Genomic DNA, 22,465 nt, shown 5'->3' with positions numbered 1-22,465 from the left:
CTGTGCGCCCACAGGACATTAGGTAGCTCCTCGACCCATGAATGGGATTCTCCCTCCAACCTTTTCTTCAGCCCATTCAGCAAGCTTTGGTTCGCGCGCTCCACTTGGCCATTCCCCTGAGGGTGGTATACTGAAGTGAAGATTTGGTTGATGCGCAATTCCTTGAGCCAACTGGATATCTACCTGTCGGTGAATTGTTTGCCATTGTCGCTCACAATTTCCATGGGCAGGCCAAAACGGCATATGATGTGGCTCCAAATAAATTGCTTTATCGCCTCGGCTGTGATTTTTGCTAGTGGCTTGGCTTCAACCCATTTTGTGAAATAGTCTACTGCCACTACCAAAAATTTTACTCGCCCTTGCGCTTGCGGTAGGGGACCCACAATATCGATTGCCCATTTGTGGAAAGGCCATGCGGAGGTCACCGGAATCAAGTTGTTCTTTGGCCGCGTGGTGTTTGGCGCATAGCTCTGACACGCTTTGCATTTTTGGATCTCTTTTAACGCGTCCAAGTACATGCCTGGCCAATAGTAACCTGCGCTCATTGCCTTGGCAACCACCATGCGCGGGCCAGCATGTATTCCACAGATTCCTTCGTGTATCTCTCTGATCACATAGCTTGCTTCCTCAGCATCTAGGCATTTCATGAGCGGTCCAAGATAAGAGCGTCGATATAACGTACCATCAAGCAGTTCGTAGTTCTGCGACTTGTGTCTTATCTTCCTCGCCTGTGCTCGATCGTCCGGTATCTTTCCCTCCTTCAAGAATTCCATTAATGGAGTTATCCATGATGAAGGTGTTGTATGAATTACAAGGACAGACTTCGCTCCCACCGATGGGTTGCTCATTACTTCCACCCTGACATCTTTGCCAAAGTGATCGAAGCTGGTTGATGCCATCTTACTCAGCGCGTCGACAGACTTGTTTTCACTGCGCGGGATATGTATGATTCTGAAGAAGTCAAATTGCTCGATGAGTTTTCTCGCCTGCTCTAGATACAGAGGCATGGTGTTCTCCTTGGCATCATAAAGGCCATTGACCTGTGCTGCTACCAAGTATGAATCAACATGGGCCTCTAGCTTTTTAACTCCGAACTTGTGCGCGATGCGCAGACCAGCCAGCAGGGCTTCATACTCAGCTTCATTGTTGGTGCTCTTGAAATCCAACCTGATTGCGTAAGTATACTCATGACTTTCTGGATCCACCAGCTTGAGGCCTGCGCCGGACCCTTCATTGTTTGAAGCTCCATCAGTGAATAATCTCCAAACATTTTTTTCATTATTGGCTTGCGGAGGGTCTACCTCGCGTTGAGCCTCTTCAATTTTTCCTTCAGGGATTTCTGCGATGAAATCAGCTAAGACTTGTCCCTTTATTGCTGGACGGGGCTTATAGGCGATCGTGTGCTCTCCTAATTCCAGCGCCCATTTTGTCAGCCTTCCTGAGAGCGCGGGACGCCGCAAGACTTGCTGGATGTTGTAACCAGTCAGAACTTCAATAGGATGACCATTGAAATATCTATGAAGCTTGCACGACGCGTGTGTTAGTGACAAAACTAACTTTTCCATGATGGAGTAGCGCGTCTCAGGCTCTGTCAGCACCCGACTCACATAATAGATTGGTGTTTGGATTCCCTTGCGATCCACCAACAACACTGCGCCGATGGCGCGCTCTTCTGCTGACAGGTACAATGTTAGAGTTTCGCCAGGAAGTGGAGCTGTGAGCGCAGGCAGATTTATCAGACATTCTTTTATCTCACTGAAAGCTTGCTCGGCCTCAGGCGTCCACTTGAATTGGCTTTTCTTTAGGCAATTTCTCAATGTGTTAACAAATGGGGTAGATTTGCTTGCATGATTCGCTAGGAACCTGTTAATTGATACCAATCTACCATTCAACTTTTGAACTTCCTTCATGGTGGATGGTGAGGGCATGTCAAGGATAGCCTCCACCTTCTCTGGGTTCACCTTGAAACCATCCTTGGTGACCATTACACCTAGAAATTTCCCTTCTTCTACGCCGAATGTGCATTTGCTCGGGTTGAGCTTCATGTTTACTTCCTTTATGCGCCAAAGGGTTTCTTCGATGTCTTTGAGTATTTGTTTTTCCTCCCTGCTTTTAATCACCAAATCATCTACGTAGACTTCTAGGTTTCTTCCAATTTGCTCATTGAAAACCGCATCCATGAGTCTTTGGTAGGTGGCTCCTGCATTCTTCAAACCAAAGGGCATTTTTGTGTAACAAAAAACACCCTTGTCAGTTCTGAAGGCAGTCTTGTCCTCGTCTTGTGGTGCCATTTGAATTTGGTGATAACCCTTGTAGGCGTCCAGGAAACATTTGAGCTTAAATGGCGCCAAAGAGTCCACTTTCGCGTCAATGTTTGGGAGGGGGTAACAATCTTTTGGACATGCTTTGTTGAGGTCCTTGAAATCAATGCACATCCTCCATGACCCGTTGCTCTTCTTTACCATCACAGGATTGGCTACCCATGTTTGGTATCGTATTGGGCGGATGATATTTGCGCGCAGTAGATCTTCTACTTGCTCATTCATGGCCTTTGCCTTCTCATCCCCCATGACTCTCTTCTTTTGAGCAATTGGCTCTACAGACTTGAAGGTGTTGAGAGAATGTTGCGCCAGGTCTCGCGGAACTCCAGTCATATCAGAATATTGCCACGCGAAGACCGACATATACGTTGTGAGCAATCTTTTCATTCTCAACCTTGTGTCGTCTGATATCGTAGCTCCAATTGTGATTGTTTGCTCTGGGAATTTTGGGTTGAGAATCCATTCCTCTGGCGCGTTGTTTGCCATTGGAAGTTTTATTCTCCCTTCCCTCGGTATACTTGTCACTGCGCACAAATGATCTCGGTACACAAATGTTACACCTGTTGGTGTTGGGAACCCCAGCGCGCCGTGCGCTGGTGATGGTATGGCGTTGAATTGAGCAATCGTTCCTCTACCCAAGATCATATTGTGGCATGAAGTGGTGGGCAAGACCAAGAAGTTGACAATTTCGGCTCGCTTGTGTTTCTCATCCCCCATGGTTAGTTCAAATTGTATCTGACCTAGGGGGTGAATGATTTCATTTGAAACACCCGAGATTGGTGCATTCACAATTTCGAGCCTTGCTTGGTCTGCTGGATCCAACTTTCTGAAACATTGCTCATACATGATGTCTGATTCACTGCCAGTGTCCACCAGGACTTTTGACACTTCATAATGAGCAATGTGTGTAGTGATGACTAGAGGGCTGCTGATAGACGTGCCTCCCCTGATTCTTGGGAAGATTACTTGTTGCTCGCGCCAATCTCCTTGGACTTGCGCGCTTCTCTTTCTCGATCTTTGCCCTTGCCTTCCTCCCTCGGCTACACAGATTCTTTTGAACTTTTTGCTGGCTGAGGCTCCATCTGGTTGTTCATTCTCTGGTCTTGGGTTTTTCACCAGGTGAGCCAACTTGCCTGATTTCACATCTCTTTCAATCGCATCCTTCAAATGGTGGCATGCATCGGTGTTGTGCCCTGTGGACTTGTGAAACTCACAATACTTGCCACTGTTTGATGGTCCCTTGTGGAGTAATGGCTTGGGGCTTTTAAACTGGACATTCTATGTGCTTAACACTTGTGAAGGCGTTTTAGTGAGGGGAGTCCATATTCTTGGTAGAGGTCTGTTAGGCTCTCTGTCGCCTTCCCTCTTGTCACTTTCTCCGCGATTACGAATGTCTTTTTGGGGCTGGGGTGAGCTTGGTTGCGCCTGCTTTTCTGCGGGAGAAAAACTGGTTTGTTGCAACCTGGACCATCGGAGTTCTGTCTGCCCCTCCTTTCATTGTTGCGCGGTGCTTCTGTTTGATGCCCTATATCTCTTGCTCTATCTTGGGCAATTTGTTTTTCATTTCGCGCGAAGACTCGCGATGCTTCCATTAGCTTGGCCCAAGTGGTTGGCATGCCATCTCTGCTCACGAGAGCTCTGCGGAGTTGATCACTGCGCGCACCTTGAATAAAGGCCACGCGCAAGAGTTGTTCAGTGATACCTCCAATTGCCAGAGATTCCTGATTGAAACGGGTTATGTAGTCTTCAATGGTTTCATCATTCCTGCGCACGCAGTGCATGATGTCATCGGGGTCGCGCGTGTGTCTGCGCTGCTGTACGAAGTGAGCCTGGAACTTCTCCAATAGCTCTTCGAACCCATCGATTTGTCCAGTCGGCAAGCTTTCGAACCAGACACGCGCTGCGCCCGTGAGGCAGCGAGCAAACATGTGTGTGACAATCGTCAATTTCAGGCTAACCCCGTTAACTCAACTCCGTCAATTCAAACTTTAAGATCGTTGAATCTATAACGCACACTTCATTACATTTAAACTAGGGTTTAAATGACGCTTAACACTTACTACATGTGTAGTCTTTCGGGATTTGCACCGAAACGCAAACGAGTTGACGCGAACGATTGATAAATAAACGACAAACGTCAAAACACTAATTATGTGATTATTATGTGTTAGGTATATGTGTGTTACTTGATTGTTATGTGGAATGTTAAACAAGAAACAAGAACCAACTAGTTTAGGCTAGAGATGTAACACTTGAAAGATTAGGGGCTAGAGTGTAACTTGTATTATTATAAATATATCCTTAACTAAACCCTAACCTATTATTATTCTAAACCTACAACCCCGATCGGAGCTCTCTCTCCTTGTTCTCTCTTGGCTGCCGTCCACAAACACACACACATACACCATCAATTCAAGCCTTTGATTGAAGAACAAAGTGCTAGGAAGGTATATTTGATCATCCTTCACATCCTTGTTGATTGAATTTGATGTTTGTTGGGTTAATAACAAACCCTAGCTGGCCGATTTTGTTCATGCATATGATTAATATGATTGTTGTTATTTGGATAATGAATTGATAACTAGTTTGATAGTATTGCATGTTAATTGTTGTGTCCTTGATTGTGAGTTCAAATAAAACCCTAATCTTGTATGTATGGTGTAATTGATATGCATGGATAGTAGTTATAGTGTCTAGAGGGTTATATGGATGCATGATAGTTTATAGATTGTTATTATGATGAGTTTTGATGTGCACAGATTCTGGACAGAACGTATATACGATGTTTAACTGACTGTAACGAAGTGTAAACGTGAAAATTGATTGAGATTGTGGGTACTGCAGTAAACTAGGTTGAGTATAGTTTCTATGAAGTATAAATTCGTAATTTTTGGATAAGTGGAAGTATACTTTTATGATTTTACAAAAACGTGATGCAAAGCTGAGCTGTTAGACCTGCTGTTAGGTTATGTTGTAAATGTTATATCTCATGAACTACGAGACCAATTGGGTTGGTTCCACTTCTGGAGGTTGACTCACTGAGTTAGGAACCAAACCCAAGTGGTCTTGCATTTATTGGATTTTTCGTTTAACGTGAATGGTAAATAACATTCTGATGTGCATGAATCTGACTGATATAAGTTAGCTGTAATGTTTTGATCATTATGAACAATCTATATGGAATAAAAATAAGATAAAAGATGTTCTGGAAACCTAAGATATGTATGCTCCTGTGGTAATTTTTGGTGAATTAATTGAGACGTTATAATCGGTAAACTAGTGCAATCTTTCAAGTAGAAATTCTGTCATAACGAAACTAGCTGCTGAGTTGTATAGGAATGCATGAAATATGATAGTTTTTATATAATTGTTGTATTTTGACCAAAATACCCTTGCGGGGAATAGTTGCTAGTTGATTGCCATGAATTGACCAAATTGCCCTTATGGGGAATAATGGTTAGTTAGTCTTTGTTTGTTGACCAAAATGCCCCTACGGGAATAATTGCTAATAAGTATGTTATTAATACGTGACACGAAAGTAATTGCTCACTCATGTATCGTATCACAATTTTACTTGTTTAAGTCACACACGATTCACAAACGAAACACGAAACATGTTACGTGCATAGGTATTATGTGCCGAGTCTAGAGACTCGTTAAACATTCCGATACTTAGAAAATCTCTTTGTTATTTTAGAACGCTAGAGAGTTTTCTACGACGCGCATCACTCGGTGATCTAGATCGGATATTCTTCGCAAACAGTGAGTTCACTTACCCCACTCTTAAACTGTTTTCAAACGTTTTTCACTTGGGGGAGATAACATACTCCGATAAACATATTTTCTGAGATAAACGCATATGAAAGATTTTGTTATAAATTATATATCACTTGTAAAGGCTAAGCGGCATACGTAACATTTGAAGTCCCACACATCGGACCGGTTAATATTTGGAATAGCGAGTCACTTTTGGGTAGTACTACTGGGTTTGACAAACCCCACCCGACGCTAAGCTCAACTGGAGGTTGAGTGGGTGTAAATTTTGGCTAACACTTACCATGGTCTGGAGGACCTGGTGACGGGCACTTGATAAACAGTCAGCTTCGGTCGCGAACCACTTAGCGATACTTGTTGTATAGATTAGCTACCTATCGATATATGATTTGACATAACACTATCTGGTAATGCAAAACACTTAAACGCTGTAACGTGGTTACACACTTAAACGCTGTAACGTGGTTACACACTTAAACGCTGTAACGTGGTTACACACTCAAACGCTGTAACGTGGTTACACACTCAAACGTCGTAACGGGGTTACGCAACATTTAAACGTCGTAACGAGGTTACGCAAAACGCTAAACGATTTATCTTATTTTACTTGTGAACTCACCAACCTTGTGTTGACACTTTTAGTATGTTATTCTCAGGTAGCCGAGGCGGGCGCGCGGTTTAGGAGCATGCATTAATGAAAACACTTTTATTCTGCAAACTTAATTTTAACAGTTACATTTGGTTTTAAGTCGTCCTGCGTGACGCAACTTTTGAATTAAGGTTTTACGCTTCCGCACTTACTTTCATTTAAACGTTTTTCTTTGGTTTGGTTATAACTAATGATTCCGATCCTGCCAGTTCACACCCTCTGACGGTAAAACTCCGTTAGTGGATTTTGAGGGTGTGACAGATTGGTATCAGAGCCATTGGTTATAGCGAACTAGAAGCTGCATGCATACTAGACTATAACCGCGACGACCCATTAGTTATAATGATACGCACTGCATAGGCTTGTGTAGTCTTGAAATCTTATTTCTTTACCTCCTTCACTCATACGCGCGCATATACACGGCTTACCTGTAGGAATGTCGACGCCACCCTCATCATCATCCGATTCGATGACGCTTGCTCACGGGAAGGAACCGCAGTTACCTACTGCCTCGCCACCCCGTGTAGTCCCGGAACTCGAAGCTCCTGCACCAAAGAGGTACCGCCTATCCGGAGGCTTGTATGACAACAACGTTAGCTGGGAATGGTACCCCAACATGATAAGACGTATGGTCTACCGTGAACAAGTTCCCCCATTGCCTCACCCGAACCACCCTGCTTACCCTAACACTCTACCACCTATAACCGAACCTGTAGAGCGAGTTCTCGCAGCTGTCGTTTCTTGTTTGGAGCGTGATGTGGGTTACATGCGCTACACGAGAGAGAACGTTTCCAGATTGTTAAAAGACGAAACCGAGACTAAGGAGGAGATTGCCCGCATGGCGGCGGCAATGAAAGATATGCAAGGGGCTAGTGATCAACAGATGAAGGTTATGATGAAGATGCAAGCCGAAATGATAGACTTGAAAGAGCAACTCCAAGAAGCAAGGACCCGAACTGAGATAGCGTTAGAACGTTGCGATATCCTACAAATGCAACTTGCTCAGAACGCAGCAGAACCTGAGGCAGAGCCTGAGGCCGAGCCCGAGGCAGAGCCTGAAGTAGAACCTGAAGAAGATCCCGAAGAGGAGCCTGAGGAGGATCCCGAGGAGGAACCCGAAGAAGAACCGGAGGAAGAACCGGCTGAGGAGGAGGCACATTCAGAAGTGTCCTCGGATGACGACATCTAGTGATGATGATACTTAGATGGAGGGGTTGTCTCCATCCTAACTATTATTTTTCTATGATTTTAAGGATTGATTGGAAATACTTTGTAGCGAATACAATGGTTTTAATCATGAATTTTTATTTAGACTAAAATGTGGTTGTGATGTCATGTTGTTTCTTATTTTTCTTTCTTACCTATTTTTTTTTTTTTTTTTGATTACATGTATGGTGTGTTGTATATGAAAGAAAAATTCATGTTTAACATTTTATACTGTGATTCTAGGAAATGGCCGGAAGAAACGCTGGACGAGGACGTGGTAACATCAGCATGACTGCAGCTGAACTCCAAACCCTGCTGAATGACCATGTTGCTGCCGCTTTAGCTGCACACGTTCAAAATCAAACAGGAGGTCCGAATGGAGCATGTACCTTCAAGAACTACTTAGACTGCAAGCCCAGTACGTTTAAGGGCACTGAGGGAGCTATAGGCTTCCTGCGTTGGGCTGAGAAGGCCGAGTCGGCCTTTGAGATGTGTAACTGTCCCCCTGCCAGTAGAGTCAAATTCGCTGCTGGGACACTTGAGGATTCCGCCCTCACTTGGTGGAATTCGAACGTCCAGATCCTCGGATTGGAACTGGCTAACGCGATGAACTGGGAGGAGTTCAAAAACATGATGCGAGAGGAGTACTGTCCGAGGGAAGAAATTTCGAAGTTAGAGTCGGAGTTTTGGTCGTTGAAAATGGTGGGTTCAGAGATTGAAAGCTACACTACTCGTTCGCACGAGTTGGCAGTGATGTGTCCGCGGATGGTGGATCCGCAGAGCAAGAGAATAGAGATGTACATTGATGGGTTAGCACCACAGATTCAGGGTATGGTGACGTCTTCCAGACCAGCCACGATCCAACAAGCGATCCGTTTGGCTCACAAACTGACGGATCAGACTGTGACCCAGGGTGCGTTACCACCGAGGGGTTCGACTGTTAAAGCCCGTGACAACCCGAGTATTGACCACGTCAGCAACAGTAACAACAACAGCAACCTGAACAGCGGGAAGAGAAAGTTTGACAACACCAGATCTTCATCCTCAAACCTCCCACCGCAACACCACTACCGTAAGCCCGAATTTACTCGGAGTTTCAACACTCAGAATCACAACAACAACAACAACGGTAGCGGGCAGGTTTCGAGCGGATATGTTGGGAAATATCCAAAGTGCAACAGGTGCAACTTTCATCATGTTGGTCAATGTGACCGTGTCAAGTGTCAAAGATGCGGAAAGATAGGTCATCAAGCGAAGGAATGTAGAGGAGACCTTGCGGCGAAGGGTGCTCCTAAGCCACCGATGACGACTAAGGGATGTTTTGAATGGGACAGGAAGGTCATTTCCGGAAGGATTGCCCCAAGCTGAAACATAATGACAACAATGGGGGCAATGGAAGTGGCAGTAATGGTGGAGGAAATGGCAAAGGAAGAGCGTTTGTGATTGGATCAGGTCAAGCCCGCAGAGATCCGCATGTGGTGTCTGGTAAGTTCCCTGTAAACGATTGTTTTGCTTCTGTTTTGTTTGACACTGGAGCTGATAGGAGTTTTGTGTCAAAGGCCTTTAGCCAACTTTTAAACCTTACTCCAACCCCGTTAGACGCTAAGTTTCCTGTTGAATTAGCTAACGGTAAAACTGTAATAACGACTCATATACTTGCGGGATGTAAGTTGAAACTGTCAGGTCATGTCTTTGACATCGACCTTATTCCTTTTACGCTTAGTAGTTTCGATGTCGTTGTCGGCATGGACTGGTTATCCGAGAACCGAGCGGAGATTATATGCCATGATAAGATAGTCCATATTACCACCCCTTCTGGCGAGATCATTTCGGTCCGAGGCGAGAGGAGCGGCATGACCACCAGCGTCATTACCCTTATGAAGGCACAGAAGTATTTACGAAAGGGTCATCCGGCAATTTTGGCGCAGATTGTTGAGAAACCCGCGGAGGAGAAACGAATTGAAGACATACCGGTTGTGCGAGACTTCCCGGAAGTTTTCCCGGAGGATTTACCTGGACTCCCTCCTATTCGTCAAGTCGAATTTCAGGTCGAGTTGACACCCGGTGCAGCACCCATAGCACGAGCCCCGTATCGGCTCGCACCGGCGGAACTTCAGGAGTTGTCCACCCAGTTGCAAGATTTGTTGGATAAAGGTTTTATCCGACCTAGCTCATCGCCATGGGGAGCCCCTGTCTTGTTTGTCCGAAAGAAAGACGGGACTTTCCGAATGTGCATCGACTACCGGGAGTTGAACAAGATGACGGTCAAGAACCGTTATCCTTTACCCCGAATTGATGATTTGTTTGACCAGCTTCAGGGATCGAGTTACTACTCGAAGATCGATCTACGATCCGGTTATCACCAGCTGAGAGTGCGCGAAGAAGATATTTCAAAAACGGCTTTCAGAACACGGTATGGTCACTACGAGTTTTCGGTTATGCCTTTTGGCCTAACCAACGCACCAGCCGTATTTATGGATCTCATGAATCGAGTATGCAAGGCGTACCTCGACAAGTTTGTGATTGTTTTCATTGATGATATTCTCGTCTACTCCAAGAACGAGACTGACCACGAAGAGCACTTAAGGATAATTCTGGAACTACTGAAGAAGGAACAACTGTATGCTAAACTCTCGAAATGTGAATTTTGGCTTCGCGAGGTTCACTTTTTAGGACATGTGATCAACGAGAATGGTATCCATGTCGATCCCGGTAAGGTAGAGGCCATCAAAAACTGGGAAGCACCTAAGACTCCGACTGAGGTGCGACAATTCCTAGGACTGGCCGGCTACTATCGGCGTTTCATCGAGGGATTTTCAAAGATTGCTCAACCCCTCACCGCTTTGACTCACAAGGGCACTAAGTACAACTGGGGTGACGCGCAAGAATCCGCTTTTCAACTGTTGAAAACCAAGCTTTGTAGCGCCCCTATTTTAGCCCTCCCCGAGGGAACGGAAAATTTTGAGGTACACTGTGACGCATCTATACAAGGTCTCGGTTGTGTGCTGATGCAACTCGAGAAGGTTATAGCCTACGCCTCTAGACAACTACGGGTTCACGAGAAGAACTACACGACCCACGATTTGGAACTCGGAGCTGTAGTGTTTGCTCTTAAGATATGGAGGCATTACTTGTACGGTACCAAGTTTACCATTTACACCGACCACAAGAGTCTCCAACATATCTACGATCAGAAGGAGCTGAATATGCGACAGCGTCGTTGGGTCGAGCTGCTTAAAGATTATGATTGTGCCATCAAGTACCACCCTGGCAAGGCCAATGTGGTGGCCGACGCCCTCAGCAGAAAAGAAACGGATAAACCCAGACGGGTGAGAGCATTGCAACTCACGATTCATGCCAGCTTACCCAATCAGATTCGCGATGCGCAACTGGAAGCGTTGAAAGATGATAATCTTCCATCGGAACTCATGCGGGGCATGAGCAAGCAACTTGAAACCAGATCGGACGGGGTCCGATATTTTGAGAACCGGATTTGGGTTCCACGATACGGAGAATTGAGAACTCTAGTGATGGACGAAGCTCACAAGTCCCGATATTCTATCCACCCTGGATCAGATAAAATGTATCATGATTTAAAGGAACTTTACTGGTGGCCGAACATGAAAGCCGACATTGCCACCTACGTGAGCAAATGCTTGACTTGTGCCAGAGTCAAGATAGAATACCAGAAACCATCTGGTCTACTGCAACAACCGGAACTCCCAATGTGGAAATGGGAACACATCTCAATGGACTTTATTACGGGTTTACCTAAGACACCGACGGGATGCGATACCATCTGGGTGATCGTTGACCGGTTGACTAAATCGGCACACTTCCTAGCGATTAAGGAAACAGACAAAATGGAACGACTGACTCGAGTATACATGAAAGAAGTGGTGTCTAGACACGGAGTGCCTGTCTCGATCATTTCCGATCGAGATTCTCGTTTCACCTCGCACTTTTGGAAGTCGCTGCAAAGCGCACTGGGCACCCGTCTCGATATGAGTACAGCATACCATCCTCAAACGGATGGGCAAAGTGAACGGACTATTCAGACCCTGGAGGATATGTTGCGTGCATGCGTTTTAGATTTCGGAAAAAGTTGGGAACCCCACTTACCCTTGGTAGAGTTTTCGTATAATAACAGCTACCACGCAAGTATTAAGGCAGCGCCGTTTGAAGCGCTGTACGGACGGAAGTGTCGATCACCACTCTGCTGGGCAGAGGTGGGTGATAGCCAAATCACTGGTCCGGAACTGGTACTCGAAACCTCGGAAAAGATTGTTCAAATCCGAAATCGCATGGCAGCAGCACGAGATCGCCAAAAGAGTTACGCCGACAAACGCCGAAAACCTCTCGAATTTCAAGTGAACGATCGGGTGTTACTCAAAGTCTCACCTTGGAAAGGTGTGGTTCGTTTTGGTAAGCGAAACAAACTCAACCCACGATATGTTGGTCCGTACCGGATAACTGAGCGCATTGGTCCGGTGGCGTACCGACTGGACCTACCAACAGAACTCAGTGGCGTACACGATGTATTCCACGTATCAAATTTGAAGAAATGCCTATCTGATGAAACCCAAGTAGTCCCTTTAGAGGAACTACAAATTGATGAACAGTTACGGTTCATTAAGGAACCAGTCGAGGTTTTGGATTGGGAAACCAAAACGCTCAAACGCAGCAAAATTCCAATCGTTAAGGTTCGTTGGAACTCGAGACGTGGACCGGAGTTCACGTGGGAACGCGAGGATCACATGATGAAAAAGTATCCTCACCTTTTTGAAGGGCTAACCAAACACCGAAAACCGCGAAACCCGGCAAACCGTCAAACATCACCGGAGGTATGAACTAAATTTCGGGACGAAATTTCTTTCTACTAGGGGATGATATGACAAACTGAAAATTTTTTCTTACTTTTTCAGGCTCTCATCACAACTTGACTCAAATTTTCGGGACGAAAATTCTTTAACATGGGAATGATGTGACAATCGTCAATTTCAGGTTAACCCCGTTAACTCAACTCCGTCAATTCAAACTTTAAGATCGTTGAATCTATAACGCACACTTCATTACATTTAAACTAGGGTTTAAATGACGCTTAACACTTACTACATGTGTAGTCTTTCGGGATTTGCACCGAAACGCAAACGAGTTGACGCGAACGATTGATAAATAAACGACAAACGTCAAAACACTAATTATGTGATTATTATGTGTTAGGTATATGTGTGTTACTTGATTGTTATGTGGAATGTTAAACAAGAAACAAGAACCAACTAGTTTAGGCTAGAGATGTAACACTTGAATGAATTAGGGGCTAGAGTGTAACTTGTATTATTATAAATATATCCTTAACTAAACCCTAACCTATTATTATTCTAAACCTACAACCCCGATCGGAGCTCTCTCTCCTTGTTCTCTCTTGGCTGCCGTCCACAAACACACACACATACACCATCAATTCAAGCCTTTGATTGAAGAACAAAGTGCTAGGAAGGTATATTTGATCATCCTTCACATCCTTGTTGATTGAATTTGATGTTTGTTGGGTTAATAACAAACCCTAGCTGGCCGATTTTGTTCATGCATATGATTAATATGATTGTTGTTATTTGGATAATGAATTGATAACTAGTTTGATAGTATTGCATGTTAATTGTTGTGTCCTTGATTGTGAGTTCAAATAAAACCCTAATCTTGTATGTATGGTGTAATTGATATGCATGGATAGTAGTTATAGTGTCTAGAGGGTTATATGGATGCATGATAGTTCATAGATTGTTATTATGATGAGTTTTGATGTGAACAGATTCTGGACAGAACGTATATACGATGTTTAACTGACTGTAACGAAGTGTAAACGTGAAAATTGATTGAGATTGTGGGTACTGCAGTAAACTAGGTTGAGTATAGTTTCTATGAAGTATAAATTCGTAATTTTTGGATAAGTGGAAGTATACTTTTATGATTTTACAAAAACGTGATGCAAAGCTGAGCTGTTAGACCTGCTGTTAGGTTATGTTGTAAATGTTATATCTCATGAACTACGAGACCAATTGGGTTGGTTCCACTTCTGGAGGTTGACTCACTGAGTTAGGAACCAAACCCAAGTGGTCTTGCATTTATTGGATTTTTCGTTTAACGGGAATGGTAAATAACATTCTGATGTGCATGAATCTGACTGATATAAGTTAGCTGTAATGTTTTGATCATTATGAACAATCTATATGGAATAAAAATAAGATAAAAGATGTTCTGGAAACCTAAGATATGTATGCTCCTGTGGTAATTTTTGGTGAATTAATTGAGACGTTATAATCGGTAAACTAGTGCAATCTTTCAAGTAGAAATTCTGTCATAACGAAACTAGCTGCTGAGTTGTATAGGAATGCATGAAATATGATAGTTTTTATATAATTGTTGTATTTTGACCAAAATACCCTTGCGGGGAATAGTTGCTAGTTGATTGCCATGAATTGACCAAATTGCCCTTATGGGGAATAATGGTTAGTTAGTCTTTGTTTGTTGACCAAAATGCCCCTACGGGAATAATTGCTAATAAGTATGTTATTAATACGTGACACGAAAGTAATTGCTCACTCATGTATCGTATCACAATTTTACTTGTTTAAGTCACACATGATTCACAAACGAAACACGAAACATGTTACGTGCATAGGTATTATGTGCCGAGTCTAGAGACTCGTTAAACATTCCGATACTTAGAAAATCTCTTTGTTATTTTAGAACGCTAGAGAGTTTTCTACGACGCGCATCACTCGGTGATCTAGATCAGATATTCTTCGCAAACAGTGAGTTCACTTACCCCACTCTTAAACTGTTTTCAAACGTTTTTCACTTGGGGGAGATAACATACTCCGATAAACATATTTTCTGAGATAAACGCATATGAAAGATTTTGTTATAAATTATATATCACTTGTAAAGGCTAAGCGGCATACGTAACATTTGAAGTCCCACACATCGGACCGGTTAATATTTGGAATAGCGAGTCACTTTTGGGTAGTACTACTGGGTTTGACAAACCCCACCCGACGCTAAGCTCAACTGGAGGTTGAGTGGGTGTAAATTTTGGCTAACACTTACCATGGTCTGGAGGACCTGGTGACGGGCACTTGATAAACAGTCAGCTTCGGTCGCGAACCACTTAGCGATACTTGTTGTATAGATTAGCTACCTATCGATATATGATTTGACATGACACTATCTGGTAATGCAAAACACTTAAACGCTGTAACGTGGTTACACACTTAAACGCTGTAACGTGGTTACACACTTAAACGCTGTAACGTGGTTACACACTCAAACGCTGTAACGTGGTTACACACTCAAACGTCGTAACGGGGTTACGCAACATTTAAACGTCGTAACGAGGTTACGCAAAACGCTAAACGATTTATCTTATTTTACTTGTGAACTCACCAACCTTGTGTTGACACTTTTAGTATGTTATTCTCAGGTAGCCGAGGCGGGCGCGCGGTTTAGGAGCATGCATTAATGAAAACACTTTTATTCTGCAAACTTAATTTTAACAGTTACATTTGGTTTTAAGTCGTCCTGCGTGACGCAACTTTTGAATTAAGGTTTTACGCTTCCGCACTTACTTTCATTTAAACGTTTTTCTTTGGTTTGGTTATAACTAATGATTCCGATCCTGCCAGTTCACACCCTCTGACGGTAAAACTCCGTTAGTGGATTTTGAGGGTGTGACAATGTGACACCATGTTGGCATCGTCCAGCTTTCTAGGTTTCCAGTGTTGTAAAAACCTTGTAGGAAATCGTCTGGATCAGTTGTGCCGTCGAACTTGCCCAAACCACTTGGCATCTTGGTTTTGTGCTGAATGGGAGCCTTCGCGATGCGCTCAGTGAATTTTGAATGCTTTACCAAGATGGCTGGCCTGTATGGTGTGGTTACGTCCACTTGCCCTCTCGCTGGTGGGTTGTACGGTGTGTACAGATCCATATCGGCTTTGGCCCCAGGCGCTATGTTCATGTGCGCGCGGAGCTGTGAGCCTCCTGCATGAGTATCTCGCATCTTCCTCATGCTGTGCACTTCTTCATCACTAAAATCAGCGTGTTCAGTGTGAACAGAGTGACCATCTTCCGGCGCGCGCGCCCTTTTTGTTGTTCCTTGAATGGTTTGCTTATCAAACGCGAGCCTTTGTGTTAAGTCGGCTAACTTTTTGTGTTTGACCAGCTCATTGTATTTGTCCATTAAACGTCGTTGTTCGTTTATGAGCCATTCTTTAGGGTCATTGGTTTCAACTTCTGGACCCATTGGTCCTTTTTGTTTCGCGCCAGTCAGATTTTGGAACGTGAGATCGTCTGGAGGAGTTTCAGTCTGGCTATGAGGAGTTGTAATGAAGGGATGGTTACTGGTGGTGTGCGCAGAATCACGCGGCACCCTCAGAAACTGCTGTCCCTCATTAACATCCTCAAGCTCAATATCCTCTAGAACTTGATCGCTGTTTCGAACACCAGAAACCATGGTGAAGTTTTTCAGAGAGAACTGATGAGATGGTGATTTTGTTGCCGTTGTAACAGGTGATGGCGCCAATGAAGAAACGTGGATCGGCTCACTGGTAGACGATCAACTTTCCTCGGGTATGAGTATGCTATTTCACCGATGGTTCTCCGGAGTATGAATTCTTCCACCTACAAAACGAGCAGCACCGTGAACTTACCCCTCATAAAGGGACAGAGGGGTCCTCTTTGGGGTAACCCTCCGGTGTGAGAATAAGAGATTGTAGGAGAAAATAATAATAATCTGAGAGTGAGTAAGGAATTGGAATGTATTTTCTTGCTTACCTTCCCTTGTGGAGGTGGTGTGGTATTTATAGTGTTAGGGTTTCCAATGATTGGGCTCAGATCCCATTAGGGCCTTTTTGGCCTTCTCCTATTGCTTTGCGCCACGTGTCCTTAGGACACCTGGTGCTTTTTCATTGATTACTCTCTGACCCAGGTATTTCACCTGACCCATGTGCAATCACGTGGTAGCACATGGGTTTTGCTGAGTTGTCCACCTTTCATTGGCAGCTGTCAATATCAGCATATTCTTATTCCTTAAAGGATACCTTCTGGAAGGTTGTCTGACGAGCACAATCAAGGTTGTCCTTATCCTGATTTGGATAAGGACGAGGTTGATTATGTGCATGTGTGATATGCGCCTATCCTGAGGATGCGCGAGGTCTTCTCTTTATTCTCATGTGCAGATGTGATATGCGCAAGCATATGTAATATGCGCCACGCGCAGATGCGCCACGCGCAGATGTGATATGCGTGAGCATATATGATGCGTGAGCATGTGATATGCGCCACGCGCAGATGTGATATGCGTGAGCATATATGGTGCGTGAGCATATGTGATATGCGTGAGCATATGTGATATGCGTGAGCATATGTGATATGCGCCATGCGCATAGGTTTTGTCTTTGTGCCTTCATGATATCTTGATTTCAAGCCTCTTGTCTATATCTTGTGAGTGACCCGCCCCGCTCGATGTTAAGGCGGGTACATACCTCTTCATAAATTTTCATTCATTTAAATATTGCACATACATTGAAACCCAAACATTTGCATCCACCCCAACACTTGGGTTTCATCTAGCCAGTCATGTGACATTTACCGTCACAACCAAAGGCACAGCTACGTGTCAGCCACTTTGACATAGTCGTTTAAGATCCATTGAGTGCACTAGTAGTGAGTTTAATTAGCATGCTTATCACTTATGTACAAATAACTTTTTATAAAGTCAGTTTCAAAAGAGAGTGCGCTATAGCAATAACAGAACTCAAGAGACTTTTGACCATTCAATTGAGATATCTACCAAACAAATCACAATGTCGACACATTGCTAGAGCTGTCACTTTTACCAAAAACTCGAAACCCAACCTGAAAAAACTCGTACTCGAACACGAACTAACCCGACCCGAAAAACCCGAACCTGAGAAAAGACTAACCCGAAGCCGAACCGAAGTAATTTGGGTTGGTTCTCGGGTTTGATTTATAAGTTTCAGGTCAACCCGAATAAACTTTTGGTTTTGAAACTAAATGTATTTTTAGGTATAACAGGCTTAGTCTTAGTCACTAAAGTTATCAGAATCTGAGCCCAATCGACTGTTGTCATTCTAACTATTATGGATCGATTGTTTATTGTTAATTTATGTTTTCCGTTTATTACTAATAGCAACCGTAATCGAACAACCAAATCACGTCTGATTGAAGACGATTATGGTTCGAGTTAGTTACTTAGTTTTACTCTTTTTTTGAATTGTTTTATGACTTTATCAAGTTATGATTATTTTATTATTTGCGTTACGAGCAAATAAGAATATGTTGTTTTAATTTTAGCATTGAAGTTTTTTAATTTTTTTTGTTTTTTGTTTCATTTTCTAGGATACTCGAAACGTGATTAACCTAAACTGAAAAAACCCGAACCCGAAAAACCGTGAGAGATTTGGGTTGGGTTTTGGGTTAAGATTAAAACTTTGAAACCCCAAAACCCGACAAAAAAACCCGAAATCAAAAAACGAACCGGAAGAACAGCCTACACATTGCTAACAAAGCACGTGGTGATGGCTCCATCAAGTGGTGGTTTACTTTACAATTACCACAATTGATGTTCAGAATAAACCCTGCCTAATTAAAGAGAGACAGGCATCCGCCTAATAAGTAATAACAAACTTTACTTATTCTTATTACTTGATTTAATCGAAAAATAAACATATTAACTATAATATAATATAATTGCGGATGCGCCAAAGAATGCTTCATCATCTCTCTTTCACCGGCAACCGATTGCTTTGATCTGATCTGTTCGCTGTCATCGTGGGAGAATGAAGGACAGATGGGGTTATGAGATTAACACCTCCTCCGCCTCTTGCATTGATTCCATCAACGACTATTATCACCAGGTGCTTACCTACGGCAGAAGACGAGGGGATGCCATCCTCCAAGCAGTTCTGCACGACCCCAATTGTGTACTCGCTAACATTTTGGCTGCCCACTTCTCTGCTTCTTCTTCTTCTTCACACCCTTCAACACTTCTAAATGCCGCCAACCACAATCTAGTAATTCATTAATCACTTCTTTCTTTCTTTCTTTCTTTTACAATTAATTAATTATTATGACTTGAAATTGTAATTTAATTACTGTACTGTAGGACAAGGCTACTCCTTATGAAAAAGCAGTTTTTGATACAATTGATTGTATGCTTTCACCAAATAGGGATGATGATGTGGCTCTTCACTTGCATTCCAAGGTTCCTTCACTCTCTCTCTTTTTTATTATGTAATTCATTCTAATATATTATTATGTAGAAACAGAATCAAATACATTTTATCATTTTATGCTTAACATGAAAACAGTGAACCAATTTGCTTTGCTGTTATTATTAGGTTTGTTTTTATAGGTGTTTGCTGTTATTTTTTGTTCGCATTTGCTAATTTTCGATTATGAGACGTTATTAGTATTTGCTTATTTATATTTTTTGCTATTATTAGATTTTTTCTTTTGTTGTTATTATTTTGTTCTTGATTTTGATTCTTTTGTTGTAATTTTTAGGTTTTTTTCTTTGTTATTATAAATCGTTGTTTATGTAGATTAGTATTGTAGCTGGTATTGTTTCTTACGTCTCATTTTTTATAAATTGGTATTATTTCTTACATTCTCATGTTAAGATTAAATTGGTATTATAAATCATTCTATGTATGTATATGTATATTTGCTGCAGCTGTTGAATGATTTTCCAAAGGATTTAGTATCTTTGAAGAGGGCTCAAGTTCTATGCTTTTACATGGGTTGACCCGATCTCTCGCTGCAACTCGTTCAACAAGTTACTACCTAATTACTCTCTTTCTCTTTTGAAAATCAAAAATCAAAATCAATATCCTTTCTTGACTTCTAGGTACTTGCTTCCAATCATGGCCAACATTTTGTATATGGCATGCTCGCCTTTCCTCTCTTAGAGCTCGGACGAATGGCAGATGCTGAGAAAGCCGCACAAAACGGTTTTCAAATCAACAACCAAGATCCATGGTCGCAACATGCCGTCAGCTACCTAAACACACACATATATTTACATTACATCTCCTGCCATTTGCTTTCAAATTCATTACATTACATTGCATATATGTTTTGCAGCTGTGCCATGTTTTTCAATACCGGTGTCGATTTAAGGAAGCAGTCGAGTTTATGGAAGAATGCTCAAAGTCTTGGGCTCCGTTATCATCCTTCATGTAAGCATACAAATACACTGCCAGTCATCCAATTTTATCATCACCCTAACTAGTTACTATATATATATTATAAGGCTTGACGCATGTAAATGATTAGGAACACTCACAATTGGTGGCACGTTGCTCTCTGTTACCTAGAAGGCAACGCTCCCTTTGAAAGAGTCCGTGAAATTTATGAAAATCGTATCTGGAAAGAGTTAGACAGAAGCGATGCTACTCCCGCAGAGGTTTGTTTTTACCCTTTTCTTTTTTGCCATTTAACCGTTTTTATTTCCAATTGTAAGCTGTGCTTTTTTGTGTGAATTTAGGTATACTTGAATGCACTTGGGTTGTTATTGCGGGTTCATGTTAGAGGCAAAATCCATTTCTTGGAGGAGCATTTGAAGATGCTAGCAGGCTATCTAGCAGATCGAGTTAGTTAACTATTCTTTTCAAAACAAAGTTTTGAATATATTATGGATGTTTTTCTTACTTAATCTTTGTCAGGCCTTTTGGCATCTTGAGTGGCACTTTGATTTGTTGATCTTATGGGCCTTAGCTTGTACTGGGAAGTCGTCCGAGGCTCAAGACTTACTCAATGGCTTAAAATTAAAGTTAGAAATGTCTATCCTCTCCTGTTTTCGTAAATGATATTATTATGTTTGTTTGTCTCACTCTGAATGTTGTTTTGTTCAGGGTTTCTAAAATGAATCCGAAGAACGCAACGATAATGCAGAAAGGACTCACGGTTTGTTTTCTAATAACTTCTCACTTGTTGAGGTGTAATCAAGGGCACATGTAATGATTCTGTTATTATTTGGTTTAGCTTGCCGAAGCCGTATACGGGTATGGGAGAGGTGATTTCAGTAGAGCATTAGAGTTGCTTGGTACAGACTTTGATGCCGAAGGCTGTAAGGTGTCAAGGAATCTCTTCTTGTTAATAATGACTAGTTAGTTAATTAGGTTAAATAAATATATATTGTTGTATTGCATTTTGCAGATGGTTGGTGGGTCCGGGGAACAGCTCGATGTGTTCAACGAAGTTTGGTATGTTATGTTACTTGATGTAGGAGATGCTGAAAAGGGTATGTTAGCCTGTTAGGCCCCTTGTTCTTAATGTATGTTTGTGTATGTTAAATAGTAGTAGAACATGTTAATTCCTTGTGATTGCATCTGCAGCGATTCAAGTGATTGAGAAGCGGTTAAAGAAGAGAGACGGAGTCCCCTTTTTGTGGCGCTTGTTGGTATGACGTTGGTTTCTTTTACTAGTAAATTGCTGTGTGATTCAGAATCTTTAATGGTTTCAGGAGAGGGGATACTCAATGTTGGGGAAGCAATTAGAAGCGGAAAGTATAGGCGCAAAAGCTAAGGCGTTAGAGGCTGCCTACTTCTAACAAAACACTTGGGATTCTAACAAAACACTTGGGACATGGATGGATATGTGGTATTATGTTGTGTACTGTATGCATGTAAAGCTTTGTGGTGTGATGTAAAATAATGAGTATACTTGAATTAGTTTAGTGTAGCATGAGCTTACATTTTGGTACTATAATCTTGCAATAAACCTGCATGTCACTACGCAACAGATTGCGTTCTGATTCTCACCTACCATTTCGACACGACTATTTTGTCAAAAACTCATTGTCAATCATCTAGGCATGCTGCAAGTCAATCTCAGTTAGCCTCTCATTCGTCATCCACTTCTCTCTATGCTGATAATTTGGGGATTGTGACAGAATATCCAATTTTGTGGTGCCGCCTTTTGGTACGATGAACGGATCGTGTCGCACTCTACTAATCGGCGTGCTAAGCATAATTAGTGCTGCAAAGGTGGTAGTGTAGTTTTACCATTTCCAAGAAGGCCTTACTCTTCACTCATAAATCTCTTCCAGCAGTCTAATTTTATGACAAATATTAGAGCTTACAATCGTATTCTTGATGACCTCTTTTGGTGCAAAGATTGACAATAGTTAATCGAGGGCCAGCTCCGTATGTTTTCAGGATTGCAGGCCAGGTTCACCGTTGGCTAGGCTCTCTTTGTCCTCCTACAGATGCGGGACCATGTTTATTACAAATGTATGCCTATGACACTGAGAATGAGATTTCAAATGAACTTAATGCATTTACTAATGAAACTCATTCTGAGCTTAATGAACATTATGCATTTACTAATGAAACTCATTCTGAGCTTAACGCCGAAACCTACCTAGATATTAAATACTGTAACCATTAAGTACTGTCATGACCAACAACAATATGTTGTTTATTAAACTAAA

At 42.5% G+C, this 22,465-nt stretch overlaps 1 protein-coding gene and 1 pseudogene across 2 annotated transcripts in view; one reads left to right on the top strand and one right to left on the bottom strand.

Moving 5' to 3' along the window:
* LOC143542550 (putative methyltransferase PMT24) overlaps positions 1 to 22,465 on the bottom strand; it is a 266,804-nt gene that overhangs the window by 120,285 nt on the left and 124,054 nt on the right. The gene's annotated exons all lie outside the window — the stretch shown is intronic.
* Positions 18,810 to 21,589, top strand: LOC143542529 (uncharacterized; annotated as a pseudogene). The gene is made up of 13 exons (XR_013136913.1): positions 18,810 to 19,043; positions 19,136 to 19,234; positions 19,706 to 19,807; positions 19,880 to 20,023; positions 20,116 to 20,210; positions 20,308 to 20,437; positions 20,519 to 20,623; positions 20,697 to 20,803; positions 20,886 to 20,937; positions 21,016 to 21,105; positions 21,190 to 21,274; positions 21,369 to 21,433; positions 21,497 to 21,589. The product of XR_013136913.1 is annotated as an uncharacterized LOC143542529 (transcript).

The sequence above is a fragment of the Bidens hawaiensis genome, unplaced genomic scaffold (assembly GCF_021521415.1).
Source record: "Bidens hawaiensis isolate Kalapana, Puna unplaced genomic scaffold, B.hawaiensis_p1.1 tig00012897_1, whole genome shotgun sequence".
NCBI classification, from domain to species: Eukaryota; Viridiplantae; Streptophyta; class Magnoliopsida; order Asterales; family Asteraceae; genus Bidens; species Bidens hawaiensis.
Note: the sequence above shows the minus strand (reverse complement) of the source record. Positions and strands in the feature narration are given on the sequence as shown.